Genomic DNA, 17,144 nt, shown 5'->3' with positions numbered 1-17,144 from the left:
CTTCAACAATGTACTGAGTAAAGGGTCTGACTACTCATGTGATATTTCAGTTTGCAACAATACATTTTTTTTAAAAGTTATTGCTTTGTCCTTATGGGGTATTTTGTGTAGATTAATCAGGAAAAACAATTCTTGAATCCATTTTATAACAAGGCTGTAACGTAACAAAATGTGGAAAAAGTCAAGGGGTCTGAATACTTTCCGATTGCACTGTATTTCACACATCCAGCCCAGTGTTTTTCTGCATTACAGAGTGACTTTCAGTAGGGGATGGTCTGTCTGCTAGCGGCTCTCAGCACTGGGGAAGAATGTAGCACACTAGTGCAAAGAGCCCTGTTAATGTGCTGGGCAATGAGTGAGGCTACATGTTTGACTAAAGCAGCATAACTAAGGGTTGTCCTGACCATGTGACCTTACCAGAAAAAAACTATGCCTTAGTAATAAGCTAGGCCAGGGCCGAGTCATCGGCTATATAGCCTAATAGGGCCCGGAGTTTTTCTTACTCGGGCTGTCAGGAAACACTGAATATAACACAGTCAAGATTGTGAAGTCTGTACTAGGCGAGTGTGGTACGTCACTGAATAGTGCACTCTGAAAAGTATTGACCCCTTGACTTTTCCCACATTTTGTTACGTTACAAACCTATTCTAAAATGGTTTCCCCTCGTCAATCTACACACAATACCTCATAATGACAAAGCAAAAACAGGGTTTTTAGAAATGTCACATTTACATATTCAGATCCTTGAAGCACCTTGGGCAGCGAATACAGCCTTGAGTCTTCTTGGGGATGACGCTACAAGCTTGGCACACCTGTATTTGGAAAGATTCTCACATCTTTCTCTGTAGATCCTCTCAAGCTCTGTCAAGTTGGATGGGGAGCGTCGCTGCACAGCTATTTTCAGGTATCTCCAGAGATGTTTGATCGGGTTCAAGATCGGGCTCTGGCTGAGCCACTCAACGACATTCAGAGACTTGTCCCGAAGCCACTCATGCGTTGTCTTGGCTGTGTTCTTAGGGTCCTTGTCCTGTTGGAAGGTGAACCTTCACCCCAGTCTGAGGTCCTGAGCCCTCTGGGGCAGGTTTTCATGATCTCTCTGTACTTTGGTCTGTTCATCTTTGCCTCGATCCTGGCAAGTCTCCCAATCACTGCCGCTGAAAAACATCCCCACAGCATTATGCTGTCACCACCATGATTCACTGTGGGGATGGTGCCAGGTTTCCTCCAGACGTGAAGCTTTGCATTCAGGCTAAATAGGGACAATTGGGAAATCAGGCTAAATAGTTCAATCTTGGTTTCATCAGACCAGAGAATCTTGTTTCTCATGGTCTGAGAGTCCTTTAGGTGCCTTTTGGCAAACTCCAAGCGAGCTGTCAAGTGCCTTTTACTGAGGAGTGGCTTCTTTCTGGCCACTCTACCATAAAGGCCTGATTGGAAGAGTGCTACAGAGATGGTTTCCCTCCTGGAAGGTTCTCCCATCTACACAGAGGAACTCTGGAGGAGCTCTGTCAGAGTGACCATCGGATTCTTGGTCACCTCCCTGACCAAAGCCCTTCTCCCCCATTTACTCAGTTTAGGAAAAGTCTTGGTGGTTCCAAACTTCTTCCATTTAAGAATGATGGAAGCTACTGTGTTCATGAGGACCTTCAATGCTGCAGACATATGTTGGTACCCTTCCCCAGATCTGTGTCTCGACACAATTCTGTCTCAGAGCTCTACGGACAATTCCTTCGACCTCATGGCTTGGTTTTTGCTCTGACCTTATATAGAGAAGGTGTGTGCCTTTCCAAACCATGTCCTATCAATTGAATTTACCACAGGTGGACTCCAATCAAGTTGTAGAAACATCAATGGAAACAGGACGCACACAAGATCATATTTCGAGTCTCATAGCAAATGGTCTGAATACTTATATAAACATGGTATCTGTTTTTTATATACATTTGCTAAAATTTCTAAAAAACTTTTTGCTTTGTCATTATGGGGTATTGTGTGTATATTGATGAGGGAAAAAATATTTTATACATATTAGAATAAGGCTGTAAGGTAACATGTGGAAAACGTCTAGGAGTCTGAATACTTCCTGAAAGCACTGTATGTGCACTCGGGCATTTTCTATTAAAAGAACCCTTGAGCACTACCATGTGCAGTTCATAGGAGTAGGGTTGCATAGGAGTAGAGTTGTTGATTAATTTTGCTTAAATTCATCAAAAAAAAGTTAGCTTATAACAGTGAACCTTTTTGTTGGATACACATAAGGCAAATCTAGGTCTTGTGACATATTTTGGTTAAACTATCCCCAATTCAATAGAAGTGTAACCCTCTGCATGCACAGTGCATTCTTCCATCACATGTGCAGTACACTCTTCCATCACATGTACAACTGATTCTCAAGATCTTGCACACTAATGAGATGCTATTGAGCCCACACTACTACACTGTCTGAGCCAAGGACTACATGCTTTCTGGTAAGTCTTGATTACAATACTGGGTGGGGTGAATATATTTAATTTTACATATGCGATTTTTTGTTAACTTGTGAATAGTAGCCTACAGCATTTCTAACTTTCTGCTAGTTCTGCTAGTTAGTTTTTGCTACTATGTGGGTTTTAGCTTGCTTGAGACTGCTAACTGAGGAGTGTTAATTCACCCGTTTCCATACATGTTTCATTTTAAAAATGTATCTTACAAAGGAGTTGTTTAATCTAACTGCTTAACTATTTATCTGTACATGGAATTGTATTTGTTTTTTTTGTACTGATTTTTTTCTAATCTTTACAGGAAAATGACACAGGCACTATCTGATGTGTGCCTGCTTGGTCTAAAGTGGAGGAGTCCTACACCCATTGGCTGTGCTGCTCATGCATTGAATCTGCTCCTGAAGGACATCATAGCACTGAAAACAATGGATTCACTCTACAAGAGAGCCAAGGAAATGGTTTGGTATGTGAGGGGTCATCACGTTATAGCAGCAATCTACTTCACCAAGCAAAGTGAGAAGAATAAGAGCAACACATTGAAGCTGCCCAGCAACACCCGTTGGGGTGGTGTGGCCATCATGTTTGACAGCCTCTCCAAGAAATGGCCATATCACAGTCTGCCGATATGGACAGCCCCATCAAGAGGATCCTACTGTATAATGTATTTTGGGAGAGGGTGGTAAGCTGCCTGAAACCTATAGCAGTAACCATTGCACGGATTGAGGGAGACAATGCCATCCTGTATGATGTTCAGACTCTGCCTGCAGATGTAAGAGAAGAAATCCGTGCTGCCCTGCCCACTTCACTGTTGGTCCAAGTAGAGGAAACTGCAGTTCTGAAATACATTAAAAAGCGTGAAGACTTCTGCCTGAAGCCCATACACGCCGCAGCGTACATGTTAGACCCCAAGTATGCTGGCAAGAGCATCCTGTCTGGTGCAGAGATCAACAAGGCCTATGGTGTCATCACTACCGTGTCTCGCCACCTTGGCCTGGATGAGGGCAAGGTTCTTGGCAGTCTGGCGAAGTACACTTCCCAGCAAGGGCTTTGAGATGGAAATGCAATATGGCAGTCGTCCCAACATATCTCATCAGCCACCTGGTGGAAGGGACTTTGTGGATCTGAGGCTCTTTCCCCTGTTGCCACCATCATCCTCCAAATCCCACCAACATCAGCTGCCTCAGAGTGCAACTGGTCCTTGTATGGGAACACACACACCAAAGCACGTAACAGGCTGACCAATACAAGGGTTGAAAAATGGGTGGTCTGACAATGAGCTATCATCAACAAGGTTGGAAAGTGACAGTGAAGATGAGGCCTCTGAGACATTGAGGAGGTCCAGGGAGAAGACATGGAAGCCTGAGGGGAAGACCAAAGCTTTAGTTTCTAAACTATAATTTTACAGATGTATGTTGAAAACATTTTTTGGGAGATGCGAAGGATCATTGGGGATCATTCAATATTCCCTTTCTTTTGTTGTTCAGTGAAATCCTCCCATGTGAAGAGTCAACTCATTTAATTAAAGTTCAATTCGTAACTAAATTGTTTTTTTTTTATTTCTATTGGAAGGATTTAATACATTTGCAATTATGTCTACTTATGATAAGGTAAAAGGTTTATGTTTCTGCCTCCATATGATATGGTAAATATATCCAATGCAAACATCTACATTTAAATAGTATTCATATTAATTTGCATATATTCCCGTTAACTCACACAGAAAGTTTCCACCTCTGAATATTCCCCAAAATGTGCCCTACATAGGAGCATGTCAATTTGGGTGTCAAATGAAAGCTAAAAGCTATTATTTTTTAATAAAGGAATATGTGGACACACCTACTCATTCCAGGGTTTTTCTTTATTGTTTACTATTTTCTACATTGTAGAATAATAGTGAAGACATGAAATAACATATATGGAATCATGTAGTAACCAAAAAAAGTGTTATACAAATCAAAATAGATTTGAGATTCTTCAAAGTAGAGGTTTGACGACTATGGCGCATAAAATTCAAGTTAGTTGGAAACAGATTTACAAGCATCTAGTGGTCAGAACCTGGTAATATCAGTTTTGCTGAAAAGACATGGAACAACCCTTGTTACATCTGTGAATTTTCAGAATCCTCCCTCCTCATAAGGGAGAAAAATTTGAAAATATCTTAAAGATATGTGGGTTTTTGGTAACAAAATGACAAGACACTAGTTAATATTTATTAAACTTACAGTAAGCTAATAATTTATGCAAAACTAAATATACATGTTGATATTAGTTGGCAAGGGCCTTCAACATTATTGTGTTTGATGTATTTCTAATACCTTTTAAGATTTTTTTTAGTAAATGTTTTTAAAGACCCCTTTTCCATCTGTGTGACCAGAAATCAAAGCCTTTGCTTATTCCTAATTTTAGGATTGAAAATGGTTCCAAAACATATATATGCCTTCATTTCCCAAAACTATAGACTCTTAGCTTTAATTTGACACCAAATTTGATATGCTCAAAAAAAAATTACATTGGTGGTCATGGGTCCTTTTACATGGAAATTACCATTGATTTCCTATTATAGCCAATCATTGTAGTCACAAATCACAGTTGGGTCACCTGCTACTGTCCTTCCACTGGCATACTGTTATGTTCAGCTCATATCTGTTGGTAAAAGCAAGACTGAAAACAGTCTGGACAACCCCTCCCTCTCAATCTTCTCTCTCTCTCCGGTTAATGTCACCTCTCACAGCTCTTACCGACACCTACCACCTACCCTCTTTCCATTTACTGTAACAAGCATCCTCACCCACTGAGCACAAACCGACACCGGATGTCCATCAACGTTGAAAAGTAGTTCATATTTGGTCAGTACGCCTTGGCCGGACCAAATCTGAACAGGTCATAGACGTCTATGTTTCACAAGTTTAGGCAGCACAGAACAGTATGGAAAAGTACAGTATAATAGAGCACACTAGAGTACAGTATAATGTACTATACAGTACATACACTACATGACCAAAAGTATTGAGACCTGCTCGTCGAACATCTCATTCTGAAATCATGGGCATTTATATGGAGTTGGTTCCCCCTTTGCTGCTATAACAGCTTCCACTCTTCTGGGAAGGCTTTCTACTAGATGTTGTAACATTGCTGCAGGGACTTGCCTCCATTCAGCCACAAGAGCATTAGTGAGAGAGGGCACTGATGTTGGGGGATTAGGCCTGGCTTGCAGTCGGCATTCCAATTCATCCCAAAGGTGTTTGATGGGGTTGAGGTCAGGGCTCTGTGCATGCCAGTCAAGTTCTTCCACACCAATCTTGACAAATCCTTTCTGTATGGACCTCGCTTTGTGCACTGGGGCATTGTCATGCTGAAACAGGAAAGGGCCTTTCCCAAATTGTTGCCACATAGTTGGAAGCACAGACTCGTCTACAATGTCATTGTATGCTGTGGCATTAAGATTAGCTTTCACTGGAACTAAGGGGCCTAGCCTAAACCATGAAAAACAGCCCCAGACCATTATTCCTCCTCCCACTAAACTTTACAGTTGGCACTATGCATTGGGGCAGGTTGCTTTCTCCTGGCATTCGCCAAACCCACATTTCCACTGCTCCAGAGTCCAATGAAGGTGAGCTTTATGCCACTCCAGCCGACGCTTGACGGTGATCTTTTGCTTGTGTGCAGCTGCTTGGCCTTGGACACCCATTTCATGAAGCTCCGGATGAACAGCTTTTGTGCTGAAGCTGCTTCCAGAGGCAGTGTTGCAACTTAGGACAGATTTTTACACGCTACGTGCTTCAGCACTCGGCGGTCCCGTTCTGTGAGCTTGTGTGGCATACCACTTCACGGCTGAGTCGTTGTTGCTCCTAGACATTTCCACTTCACAATAACAGCACTTACAGTTGACCGGGGCAGCTCTAGGATGGCAGAAATTTGACGAACTGACTTGTTGGAAAGGTGGCATCCTATGAGGGTACCACGTTGAAAGTCACTTAGCACTTCAGTAAAGCCATTCTACAGCCAATGTTTGATTGGCTGTTTGCTCGATTTTATACACCTGTCAGCAACGGGTGTGGCTGAAATAGCCAAATCCACAAATTTTAAGGGGTGTCCACATACTTTTGAATATATAGTATATCTACTGCACTTAACTATTGTGCTGTGATGTCTATATTTCACACGTTTGGATGTCTATGATTGGTTCAGATTTGGTCTGGACCAACCAAATGTAGTCTTGTTTAGGGGCGGAGCTCATTATTATTATAGTCAGTGTGTAGAATAATACTCAGCTATGCAAAAGAAGGATATATAGCACATTTCTACCTTTGTGTACATATTTAGGATTCATTACCATGAAGAGAATGATATTCATATCCATAATTCTGCATTTCTGTACAGTACAGATCAGGGACCCATGATGTAATTCCATTACTGGATGTAAATCCACTTCACCTACTGTAGTTCAATAACCAAAATAATATGTTTCCATGCTCAAGGTGTCATGACATAGCTGACACCCCATTCTTTCTGCAGACATCTTTTTGAATCTCGATTCTGAGCAGATATTTAACAGTTTTTGGGAAAACGTGGTCACGTAAAAAACAGAGGGAGATTTTACCTTAATTCTGATACCAAACTTTGCATCTGCACAGTTCTTCCAGTAAATGCGTTTCTGTGAAATGTTGTGTAAATTGTTCAAAGTAGTCCTTGTGAATAGAGTTGTATGGTTTGTTCAACTTTTAGCTATATCATCTAGAATAGCTTTAATTAACAGCTATGATGGTAATAGTAGTACAGTTTGTGTAATGTTTTATTTAGTAGGGGATTTTCCAGTTCAGATTCTTTCTAATTAAATTGCATATATTCTAGAAAAAAGTACAGCCATTGCTCAAATTCTGTGGTAATAGTTGTTTTAAAATGAGAAATCAAAAGGGCTGTGTGTAACCAACCACACGCATGTATGAACGCAAGAGGAAGTTCCCTATTGGTCAAATTCTGTATCCTACTGTAAATAAAACAAATTGTATTTATTATGGATCCCAATTAGCTGCTGCCAAGGTCCAGCAAAATTAAGGCAGTTATACAATTTAAAATAATATTACAATACATTCATTACAGAATTCACACTACACTAAGTGTGTGCCCTCTACTGCTTGCATTAGTTACCTGATGTGGAATAGAGTTCCATGTAGTCAAGGCTCTATATAGTACTGTGCGCCTCCCATAGTCTGTTCTGAACTTGGGGACTGTGAAGAGACCTCTGGTGGCATGTCTTGTGGGGTATGAATGGGTGTCCGAGCTGTGTGCTAGTATTTTAAACAAACAGCTCGGTACCTTCAGCTTGTCAACACCTCTTACAAAAACAAGTAATGAGGAAGTCAATCTCTCTTCCACTTTGAGCCATGAGAGATTGACATGCATGTTATTAATGTTAGTTCTCTGTTCTCTCTCTTCTGAGCCGACTGTAATTTTCCCAAGTCCCTCTTTGTGACACCTGACCACACGGCTGAACAGTAGTCCAGGTGCGACAAAACTAGGACCTGAGGGACCTGCCTCATTGATAGTGTTGTTAAAAAGGCAGATCAGCGCTTAATAGACAGACTTCTCCCCCATCTTAGCTACTATTGTATCAATATGTTTTGACCATGACAGTTTACAACAGGGTTACTCCAAGCAGTTTAGTCACATCAACTTGCACAATTTCCAAATTATCCATTACGAGATGTAATTGAGGTTTAGTGAATGATTTGACCCAAATGCAATGCTTTTAGTTTGAAATATTTAGGACTAACTTATTCCTTGCTACCCATTCTGAAACTAACTGCAGCTCTTTGTTAAGTGTTGCAGTCACTTCAGTCGCTGTAGTAGCTGACGTGTACAGCGTTGTGTCATCCGCATACATAGCCTTACTCAAAGCCAGTGGCATGTCATTAGTAAAGATTGAAAAAAGCAAGGGGCCTAAACTGCTACACTGGGGAATTCCTGCTTCTACCTGGATTATGTTTGAGAGGCTTCCATTAAAGAACACCCTCTGTGTTCTGTTAGACAAGTAACTCTTTATCTACATTATAGCAGCTTGTTGAGTGTCCTTCCCTATATGCGTGCTGAAAGTCTGTTTTCAATTTGTTTACTGTAAAATAGCATTGTATCTGATCAAACACAATCTTTTCCAGAAGTTTACTAAGGGTTGGTAACAGGCTGATTGGTCAGCTATTTGAGCCAGTAAAGGGGGCTTTACTATTCTTGGGTAGCGGAAAGACTTGAGCTTCCCTCCAGGCCTGAGGGCACACGCTCTCTAGTAGGTTTAAATTGAAGATGTGGCAAATAGGAGTAGCAATATTGTCCTCTATTATCCTCAGTCATTTTACATCCAGAATGTCAGACCCCGGTGGCTTGTCATTATTGTTGATAGACAACCATTTTTTCAGCTCTTCCACGCGAAGCGGACTTTACAGAATTCATTAAGGTGACCTGCTAAAAAGTATTATATAGTGTGTGTATCCCTGAGGAGGCCAGGTGTAGAAAAGTCCCAGGCTTCCCAGAGTCCTTGGAACACTGAGAAAGGTCCCCAACCAAGCCAATATTGATAACATAATGGATCTCACCAGTAAATTGGTAGGCTTATTTTCCAGAATTCAACAACAGAAATGGGCTATTCAGCACAAACCCTATGTGATCATCAATATGAGAGTCTAGCCTATTAATCACCAATGGCAACTGTAACGTGTTCAAGAACTGATACCTTGAGCTATTGCTACATGAAGGCTAACACCATGGCGCCACTTCCTCGCAATATTACGTAATTTCACACTTTTCTGAATAAACTGTTTCTCAGAGTAGCACATCAACAGCTAGCAGTAAACCTTAACACCATACTGAAGATAAATTAAAGTTAGCCTTGTAAATTGGGGTGCACTAAAGTGTTTTCTTTTGCAGGCCATTGGTAAACAAGTCCTGGTGTTCTCATCAACATTTCGCTGTATTAGTTGGTGGTCACGAAACGGGGTCAAGGTTATGTTATGTTGCATTTCCAGGCTTGACTATTTTAGTAATTTACACGTCCTTGCCCTACTAGGTAGCCGCTTAATCTTCGACTGACAAAAACACCTTTGCCAGCATTGCTGAAACGTCTCATGTCATGTCACCTGACCAATATGGCACAACTCAAATGGATACTTCAACGGACAGGTAAATATCACAATTATCAAGAATAACACATCAAACTTACCAGCTGTTCTTCCTCGTTTGGATAGCAAAATTGATCTTGTCTTTCCGTGAGATTTCAGGGAGTAGTCCAGTCCCCTTTAGGCAATAATTAGAGAGCGCACGCAGCAGTGAGTGCGGCTCCCTGCGTACGGTAGTCTATGCTGTATCTGGCTCCTGACAGAGAGGTAGACTTGGGTACACACAGCTCTCATTCTCCGCCTCTCAGCATAACCAGGAATTCAGTGCACCAACCTACTCTGCTGTGATGCAGAACTTGTATAAGCAAGCCATCTACAGGGCAGTGATGGTAGGCTACAGAAGGTTTGACTTTCACCACTGATCTCCTTGCTGGTGTATTTCATTATGGGGAATATCGTCATCTAGTGGCTGACAACTACTGTTGCATTTGGAATGTCTGCCAACAAAGTTGTACAATTCAATGGCTAACAGAAAAGGTTTCATTATAAACGGGCATGCCCAAGACTAGTCCTTGATCATGACTCTTAGTTCCATTACACATAAGTAATTGGATGACGACGTCTTATGTATGGGGGAGTTTTGTTAAGAGCAGCAACACTCAATTTGAACATTAACACCCATCGCTTGCGGTACTGTTTTGGAAGCATAGGGACCTTATCTTTAATATCAGCGAGAAAGTTTTTTTTTTTTTTTAAAGGTTACATTGATACACACCTTGATAGGGTAAGTGTTCCCACACGGCCATATCGCTATGTTACAGTGATTGTTTATGGAAGACAAGAGTCGGCAACCTGTGATAATTAGCTATCTAGCACGCCCCGAACAACTGTGTGTCAGTGTAACTCGGGAAGAGTAGCGGAAGTGTAGTTTCGTCAGATGGAGGCACTCATAGCTGTTTAGATGGATCTTTGCAAAACTACTACAAGTGTATATTTTTTATTTTAAGGATTCTTTCTCGATGATTTAAAGAAAAGGGTCATATGTTTCAAAAGTCGTATCACAAGCAGTGATGATTGACATCTATAAACGTAAAACAGTGTCGGGATTGTTGTCCACATGAGCCAGTCGTGGGTGAAGCGCTATAAAAGGAAGTAGGCAGAATGCCGCTTAGAGTTTGAGAGCTACTCCAAGACTAAAGAACCAACTACTTACTATACAACCCACAGAGAACATGCAAAGGCACAGTTGACAAGGAAAAACTCCCTAGATAGGAAGGAACTTTGAAGAACCAGATTATGAGGGGAGACATGTGCCTGTTGTCTGACAGTTGTCTCTGTCTGCTGATTTTGATAAAAGGATGCATCTTTGACTGCAAACGACAGATGAGTTTATACAGTGCATTCGTAAAGTATTCAGACCCCTTGACCTTTTCCACATTTTCTTATGTTAGTCTTATTCTAAAATGGATTACATTGTCCTCATCAATCTACACACACACAATAATGACAAAGCAAGAAAAAAAATGTTATTTTAAGAAAAATATATTTTATGAAAATTGAGACTCGAAATTGAGCTCAGGTGTATACTGTTTCCATAGACCATCCTTGATTGGAGTCCACTTGTGGTATATTAAATTGATTGGACTTGAATTGGAAAGGCACACACCTGTCTATATAAGGTCCCACAGTTGACAGTGTGTGTCAGAGCAAAAATCAAGCCATGATGTTGAAGGAATTGTACGTAGGGGCCCGAGGGGCCCGAGACAGGATTGTGTCCAAAACATTTCTGCAGCATTGAAGGTCCACAAGTACACAGAGGCCTCCATCAATCTTAAATGGAAGAAGTTTGGAACCATCACGACTCTTCCTAGAGCTGGCTGCCCAGCCAAACTGAGCAATCGGGGGAGAAGGGCCACATTGTCAGGGAGGTGACCAAAAACCCGATGATCACTCTGACAGAGCTCCAGAGTTCCTCTAGAGATGGGAGAACCTTCCAGAAGGACAATCATCTTTATGGTAGAGTGACCACACGAAAGCTACTCCTCAGTAAAAGGCACATGACAGCCCACTTGTAGTTTGCCAAAAGGCACCTAAAGGACTCTCAAACCATGAGAAACAAGATTCTCTGGTCTGACGAAACCAAGATTGAACTCTTTGGCCTGAATGCCAAGCGTCACTTCAGGAGGAAATCTGGCGCCATCCCTACGGTGGAGCAGGATGGTGGCAGCATCATGCTGTGGGGATGTTTTTCAGCGGCAGGGACTGGGAGACTGGTCAGGATCGAGGGAAAGATGAATGGAGCAAAGTACAGAGAGATCCTTGATGAAAACCTGCTCCAGAGCGCTCAGGACCTCAGACTGTGGCGGAGGTTCACCTTCCAACAGGACAACAACCCTAAGCCCACAGCCAAGACAACACAGGAGTGGCTTAGGGACAAGTCTCTGAATGTCCTTGAGTGGCCCAGCAAGAGCCCGGACTTGAACCCAATCAAACACCTCTGGAGAGACCTCAAAATAGCTGTGCAGGGACGCTCCCCATCCAACCTGACAAAGCTAGAGAGGATCTGCAGAGCATAATGGTAGAAACTCCAAATACAGTTAGGGCTGATATGACGATATATATCGTGTGACGATAGAAAAACGTCTGTCGTTCCATTATGCTCTTATCATTTATTTTGTTGTGTCGCAAACCACACTCTATGCCAATACTTTTAGTCAATTGGACGACGCTTTGCAGTGTGGAAGGATATTTGCAACACAAACAAACATGGAGGAGAGTGAACGTGACACAGAGCACGGAGACATGGAGCTCGTACCTAAGAGAGGGGCTACTTCGGTCGCATGGACGTGGTTTGGGTATGACAAGTCTGACACGGACCAGAAACCCGTCCTCTGCAAAATATGCCGTAGGCCGGTCCCGACAACAGGCTCAAACACCACTAACCTCTTTTACCACCTACGCAAGAAACAAGTGAAACAGTACATAGAGAGTGTCTACGGGTGAGCCCCCAAAAAGTAGTCGAGTGCTCAAAACAAACCCTGACTCATACGTTGCAAGAGGCTTTTGCCCGCGGCACACCATATGGCAAAGAATCACGAAGATGGAAGGAGAGAACAGCTGCCGTTACAACTTACATCTGAAAAGATGTGGCCCCAATTTACACGGTCAAGAAACAGGGGTTTCGTGATATGGAGGTACCAAATGCAAATTGATATGTGACATGTATTAATGCCAAAATAATATGCAAAACAGGCAAGCACCCAAATATATACATTTTGTTTGCAACTATAGTTGAAATGTTTTCTATTTACCTTTTTAGATTTCATACATTCATATTTTGTTACATGCTTATATGAAAATTTGCACAAAGGTTCTAAATAAAAGGAGAAATCAAGTGAGTAGGTACCTTTTTATTTGTGGTGTAACGGTCGTCGTATGAAGGAGAGGACCAAAGCGCAGCGTGGTAAGTGTTCATCTTGGTTTTTAATAAGAATAATGAACACTGAACAAAACAATAAATGACAACGTGAAAAAACAAAACAGTTCCGTTGTTGAACAAAACACTGACACAGAAAATAATCACCCACAACTCAAAAGGGAAACCAGGCTACCTAAGTATGGTTCTCAATCAGGGACAACGATTGACAGCTGCCTCTGATTGAGAACCATACCAGGCCAAACACAGAAATCACAAAACATAGAAAAAAGGAACATAGACAATCCACCCAACTCACGCCCTGACCATACTAAAACAAAGACATAACAAAATAACTAAGGTCAGAACGTGACAGTACCCCCCCCCCCCCCCCCCCCCCCCAAGGTGCGGACTCTGGCCGCAAAACCTGAACCTATAGGGAAGGGTATGGCTAGGTGTCTGTCCGTGGTGGCGGCTCTGGCGTGGGACGTGGACCCCACCATATTCTTTCTCCGCCTCTTTAACCGCCTCCGTGGCCCCTTTAGAGCGGCGACCCTCGCCGCTGACCTCGGACTGGGGACCCAAGCCACGGGTCCCGAATGGACAGGAGATTCCGGCAGCACCGGACAGGCGGGAGACACCGGCAGCTCCTGACAGACGGACGGCTCCGGCAGCTCCTGACAGACGGGAGACTCCGGCAGCTCCTGACAGACGGGAGACTCCGGCAGCTCAGGACAGACGGGAGACTCCGGCAGCTCAGGACAGACGGGAGACTCCGGCAGCTCAGGACAGACGGGAGACTCCGGCAGCTCAGGACAGACGGGAGACTCCGGCAGCTCAGGACAGACGGGAGACTGCCTCTCGGGCTTCCTTGATCGCCGTGCCAACTCCATTCGCCGGTATCCCTCCTCGCACTGTTCCAGAGAATCCCAGGCGGGCTCTGGCACTCTCCCTGGGTCGACTGACCACCTTTCTATTTCGTCCCAAGTTGTCACATAGTCCAGATCTCGCTGCTTCCCGATACCACGCTGCTTGGTCCTTGGTTGGTGGGTGATTCTGTAACGGTAGTCGTATGAAGGAGAGGACCAAAGCGCAGCGTGGTAAGTGTTCATCTTGGTTTTTAATAAGAATAATGAACACTGAACAAAATAATAAATGACAACGTGAAAAAACAAAACCGAAACAGTTCCATGTGGAACAAAACACTGACACAGAAAATAATCACCCACAACTCAAAAGTGAAACCAGGCTACCTAAGTATGGTTCTCAATCAGCGACAACGATTGACAACTGCCCCTGTTGAGAACCATACCAGGCCAAACATAGAAATCCCAAAACATAGAAAAGGGAACATAGACAACCCACTCAACTCACGCCCTGACCATACTAAAACAAAGACATAACAAAAGAACTAAGGTCAGAACGTGACATGTTGAGTATAATTCAAAATGCAATAAGAAATAGGCTTTTACATGTGGTCATTTTACATAAACTATTTATTCATTGAATTTACAGAAAATGTGCTATATCATGATATGTATCGTTATTGGGATATGAGATTTTGGCCATATCGCTCAGCCCTAAATACCGGTGTGCCAGGCTTCTAGCGTCATACCCAAGAAGACTCGAGGCTGTAATCGTTGCAGAAGTTGCTTTTTAAAATGTATTATTAATTTGCTAAACATTCTAAACCTGTTTTCTTTGTCATTATGGGGTATTGTGTGTAGATTGCTGAGGGGATTTAAAAAATAAAAAAAACATTTAGGATGAGGCTGTAACGGAGAAATTCAAAGGGTCTGAGTACTTTCCGAATGTACTGTACATGGTCTCTATTTTTCCCTCTATTTGTTTCTTACAACAGCTCTAAATAGATCAGCCAGGAGTACCATCAAGTAGCTCTCAAACCCTTCTCCGTATGTAAGGTTTTCAGCCATTAAATTTGGCTCCGCGTAAACTACAATTCTGACGCTGTGTTAATGTTTCGAAACGTCAATCATCGCTTTCAATACAAAACATTTTTCAAAACGTATACTGATATGCCCCTATAAAGGTGTGTGGCAATTTACCTTTTTTTTTAATTATTATTATTTCTCGTAGATGTGAAAGATACACAACCTTATGTTTCCACAACAGTACCACAAGAGAATCGTGTTCATGTTTAGAGCAACTATCAGGGCTCTTAACAGAATTCCGTGAGTCAGAAGATACTATCGTCAATAGGCGCTAAAGTAGTTGGCGTCCATGAATGGGGTAACCCTTGAGTAGACCCAGAAAGTTGTAGAACATGCCTAACACACACTCACACTCGAGAGCTTTCTCTTTCTAGAACAGGCCTGGGCAATTATTTTCCATCGAGGGCCACAGAATATATGTTTGCCCTCGCGGGCCAGAATCATATTACTGGATTATACATTGTGTATGACTGTGTTGATAGATATATCTACCCTAAATCACATCCAGATGTGCTACTTATTTTACTTTTTTAACATGCACAGAAATAAATCACATCCATGTTCTCCTTTTGGTGGATATTTTCATTTTAATTTTCATTAAACATACAATGCACGACACGGAGGGAAAAGTAAACTGTGCATTCAGAACCACGGACAGAGCTCTTGTTGCCGGGTATGCACAAAACACAAGAAAGAGAGAGCTTAACATTACATTTAAACTACTCAATCAGTGTGAGGAGTGAAGTCTCTGATGGGCATTGACTAGAGCAGGGAAGTCAGATATAGTTTCTGACGTAGCTATGCGCGGGATTGCTGAGAGATGAGAGTTAGTAAGAGATCTGTGCCTTGACTTGTTATATTTCATCACTGAAAATGTCTGTTCACATACATAGGTGGACCCAAACAGCACAAACATATTCTGAGCATGACTCCTAATCTTTGGAAAGTTTTGTTCATCGAGAGATAAATAGAACCTCGTCAGTGACATTTTTATGAATAGTTCTCCAATCATTGCATCAGACTGAAGATCGATAAACTCAAATTGCAGGTCACTGGGCGCGTTATCCACATTGGAGGTGAAAGGAGAGGAAACCAACAGCATGTCATTTTCCAACACTTTGAAATCCTCAAAATGATGAGAACTCACCGTTCAAAGCACGCAGCAGCGATTAATACTTCTCCCGCTGGTCATCTGATAGGGAACAGACTAGTAGTGTCGGAAGGTGGGTGATATTGTTGGCTTTCTACTTGGCGGGTCAGGAGATGTAATTTTACCTTTTAAGGCTTTGACAAGGATGTACATCTGATGTGCAAAAAGGCCCTTCCCTTGTAGTTTGGAATTCAGTTCATTCATGAGGGCCATGATGTTCACCATTCTTTATCTTGCAGTTGAGGGAAATCCACATTTTCCTTTCATTTGCAAAAACTCAGAAATCTCCTGGCTTCAGGTCCCACACCATTTTAAGCACTTTCTCCAAACTCAGCCATCTCACGTTTGTGTGGCAGGGGAGGTCTGCATCACCCGACTCTCTCTTCCAACAGTGAGACAAACTGCCTGTGGTTTAAAGATTTTGCTCTTATGAAGTTTACCACTTTAGTGACTGTATCAACAATATGGCTCATTTTCAGAAACCATTTACAGAGCACCTCCTGATGAATAATGCAATGCAGGAAAATCATTTCCTGATCTTGGTTTAGCTCAACTACTTGATATTGTATCCTTTTCAAAATACCTTGTGGTTGTGTTCTTCATTGACTGCACTGAAGCAAACTCAACTGTAATTTCAAAGTCTGGGGTTATGCCTCGTAAGAATATCGACTACACCGTGTCACGTGCATCACTGCCTTCATCCAGGGCCAAGGAGAAATAGGTGAAATTCTCTACCTTGTCTTTCAACTGTTGTTCCATATTCTCTGCGATGTCCTCAACACGCCGTGTCACTGTTCGTCTTGACAGTGAAACATTTTCAACCCGCTCTTTGTTGTCGGGGCAAAGTATTGCTGCAGTCAATTAAACATAATTTAATGGATTCGCCCTCAGTGAATGGCTTGCTATGTTTAGCAATATTGTGGGACAGTACATAGCTAGCTCTCGCAATTCCGTCGTTTGCTGAATGCATTTTTGTGAAAAGTCCTTGCTGAGAAAGCAACACTTTCGATGCACTTGCCATCTGCTCAGAAGACATACTCC

General features: G+C 42.3%; 1 protein-coding gene across 1 annotated transcript in view; it reads right to left on the bottom strand.

The window, feature by feature from the left end:
• Positions 1-9,847, bottom strand: part of LOC139411015 (phosphatidylinositol 4-phosphate 5-kinase type-1 beta-like) — a 97,140-nt gene extending 87,293 nt beyond the window's left edge. The window contains exon 1 of the mRNA XM_071156796.1: positions 9,691-9,847. The gene's annotated coding sequence lies outside the window, so the exon portion shown is untranslated. The remainder of the gene's footprint in view (positions 1-9,690) is intronic.
• Positions 9,848-17,144: the final 7,297 nt, after the last annotated feature.

The sequence above is a fragment of the Oncorhynchus clarkii genome, chromosome 6, assembly GCF_045791955.1.
Source record: "Oncorhynchus clarkii lewisi isolate Uvic-CL-2024 chromosome 6, UVic_Ocla_1.0, whole genome shotgun sequence".
NCBI lineage: Eukaryota > Metazoa > Chordata > Actinopteri > Salmoniformes > Salmonidae > Oncorhynchus > Oncorhynchus clarkii.
Note: the sequence above shows the minus strand (reverse complement) of the source record. Positions and strands in the feature narration are given on the sequence as shown.